Consider the following 3,332-nt stretch of genomic DNA (forward strand, 5'->3'; position numbering starts at 1 on the left):
AATATTGCATTATTAGCTACAACATCAAGCAAGATTAAGTTTCAGCGGGTTGCTTTCAACTTGTAACATGTATATCTCATGGATAATTGTCAACATAGAGTAATATAACAAGTGCAATATGCAATTATGTAGGAATCAATGCACAGTTTACACAAGTGTTTGCTTCTTGAGGTGGAGAGAGATAGGTGAACTGACTCAACATAAAAGTAAAAAAGAATGGTCCTTCAAAGAGGAAAGCATCCATTGCTATATTTGTGCTAGAGCTTTTATTTTGAAAACATGAAACAATTTTGTCAACGGTAGTAATAAAGCATATGAGTTATGTAAATTATATCTTACAAGTTGCAAGCCTCATGCATAGTATACTAATAGTGCCCGCACCTTGTCCTAATTAGCTTGGACTACCGGATCATCGCAATACACATGTTTTAACCAAGTGTCACAATGGGGTACCTCCATGCCGCATGTACAAAGGTCTAAGGAGAAAGCTCGCATTTTGGATTTCTCGCTTTTGATTATTCTCAACTTAGACATCCATACCGGGACAACATGGACAACAGATAGTGGACTCCTCTTTAATGCATAAGCATGTGGCAACAATTATTATTCTCATATGAGATTGAGGATATATGTCCAAAACTGAAACTTCCACCATGATTCATGGCTTTAGTTAGCGGCCCAATGTTCTTCTCTAACAATATGCATGCTCCAACCATTAAGGTGGTAGATCTCTCTTACTTCGGACAAGACGGACATGCATAGCAACTCACATGATATTCAACAAAGGATAGTTGATGGCGTCCCCGAAACATGGTTATCGCACAACAAGCAACTTAATAAGAGATAAAGTGCATAAGTACATATTCAATACCACAATAGTTTTTAAGCTATTTGTCCCATGAGCTATATATTGTAAAGGTGAATGATGGAAATTTAAAGGTAGCACTCAAGCAATTTACTTTGGAATGGCGGAGAAATATCATGTAGTAGGTAGGTATGGTGGACACAAATGGCATAGTGGTTGGCTCAAGGATTTTGGATGCATGAGAAGTATTCCCTCTCGATACAAGGTTTAGGCTAGCAAGGTTATTTGAAACAAACACAAGGATGAACGGTGCAGCAAAACTCACATAAAAGACATATTGTAAACATTATAAGACTCTACACCGTCTTCCTTGTTGTTCAAAACTCAATACTAGATATTATCTAGACTCTAGAGAAACCAAATATGCAAACCAAATTAGCAAGCTCTAAGTGTTTCTTCATTAATGGGTGCAAAGTATATGATGCAAGAGCTTAAATATGAGCACAACAATTTCCAAGTATCAAATTATCCAAGACATTCTAGAATTACTACATGTAGCATTTTTCAGTTCCAACAATATAACAATTTAACGAAGAAGAAACTTCGCCATAAATACTATGAGTAAAGCCTAAGGACATACTTGTCCATATGCTACAGCGGAGCGTGTCTCTCTCCCATACAGTGAATGCTAGGATCCATTTTATTCTAACAAAACAAAAACAAAAACAAACCGACGCTCCAAGCAAAGTACATAAGATGTGGCCGAATAAAAATATAGTTTCAGGGGAGGAACCTGATAATGTTGTCGTCTTCTTAGAATATGCAGGGGTGAACCACCGGGGCATCCCCAAGCTTAGAGCTTTCACTCTCCTTGATCATATTGTATCATACTCCTCTCTTGATCCTTGAAAACTTCCTCCACACCAAACTCGAAACAACTCATTAGAGGGTTAGTGGATAATAAAAATTAACATGTTCAGAGGTGACACAATCATTCTTAACACTTCGGACATTGCAAAAAGCTACTGGACATTAATGGATCAAAGAAATTCATCCAACATAGCAAAAGAGGCAATGCGAAATAAAAGGCAGAATCTGTCAAAACAGAACAGTCCGTAAAGATGGATTTTATTAAGGCACCAGACTTGCTCAAATGAAAATGCCCAAATTGAATGAAAGTTGCGTACATATCTGAGGATCACTCACGTAAATTGGCATAATTTATTCGTGAAAGCAAAGAAATCTGTTTCTGCGCAGTAATCCAAATCTAGTATTCACTTTACTATCAAAGACTTTACTTGGCACAACAAAACATAAAACTAAGATAAGGAGAGGTTGCTACAGTAGTAAACAACTTCCAAGACTCAAATATAAAACAAAAATACTGTAGTAAAAATATGGGTTGTCTCCCATAAGCGCTTTTCTTTAACGCCTTTCAGCTAGGCGCAAAAAGTGTGTATCAAGTAACATCAAGAGATGAAGCATCAACATCATAATTTGTTCTAATAATAGAATCATAAGGTAACTTCATTCTCTTTCTAGGGAAGTGTTCCATACCTTTCTTGAGAGGAAATTGATATTTAATATTACCTTCCTTCATATCAATAGTAGCACCAACGGTTCGAAGAAAAGGTCTTCCCAATATAATGGGGCAAGATGCATTGCATTCAATATCCAAGACAACAAAATCAATGGGGACAAGGTTATTGTTAACCATAATATGAACATTATCAACTCTCCCCAAAGGTTTCTTTTAAGCATTATCAACGAGATTAACATCCAGATAACAGTTTTTCAATGGTGGCAAGTCAAGCATATCATAGACTTTCTTAGGCATAACAGAAATACTTGCACCAAGATCACATAAAGCATTACAATCAAAATCTTTGACCCTCATTTTAATGATGGGCTTACTACCATCCTCTAGCTTTCTAGGAATAGAAGTTTCAAGTTTTAGTTTCTCTTCTCTAGCTTTTATGAGAGCATTTGTAATATGTTTTGTGAAAGCCAAATTTACAGCGCTAGCATTAGGACTTTTAGCAAGTTTTTGTAAGAACTTTATAACTTCAGAGATGTGTGTTATCACCAGATTTTAGACGAATCCAGAGGTGGGCCGGGCTTGGAAGATTACCTGTGGAAGGATTCTAAGGCGGCCTGGCACGAAGGGTCGTGGGCTGAATTGCCCGTGTATCTTTACTTAGTAGTTTATTATAAGAGATAGAATCTTAGTCGTGCACGGTTTAGTGCACGCCCGCATTAGAAAGTCCCCTGGACTATAAATATGTACCTAGGGTTTATGGAATAAACAACAACTCACGTTCAACCCCAAAAACAAACCAATCTCGGCGCATCGCCAACTCCTTCATCTCGAGGGTTTCTATCGGGTAAGCGACATGCTGCCTAGATCGCATCTTGCGATCTAGGCAGCACAAGCCCCACGTTGTTCATGCGTTGCTCGTATCGAAGCGCTTTTGATGGCGAGCAACGTAGTTATCATTAGATGTGTTAGGGTTAGCATTGTTCTTCG

The sequence above is a fragment of the Lolium rigidum genome, chromosome 3 (genome assembly GCF_022539505.1).
Source record: "Lolium rigidum isolate FL_2022 chromosome 3, APGP_CSIRO_Lrig_0.1, whole genome shotgun sequence".
NCBI classification, from domain to species: domain Eukaryota; kingdom Viridiplantae; phylum Streptophyta; class Magnoliopsida; order Poales; family Poaceae; genus Lolium; species Lolium rigidum.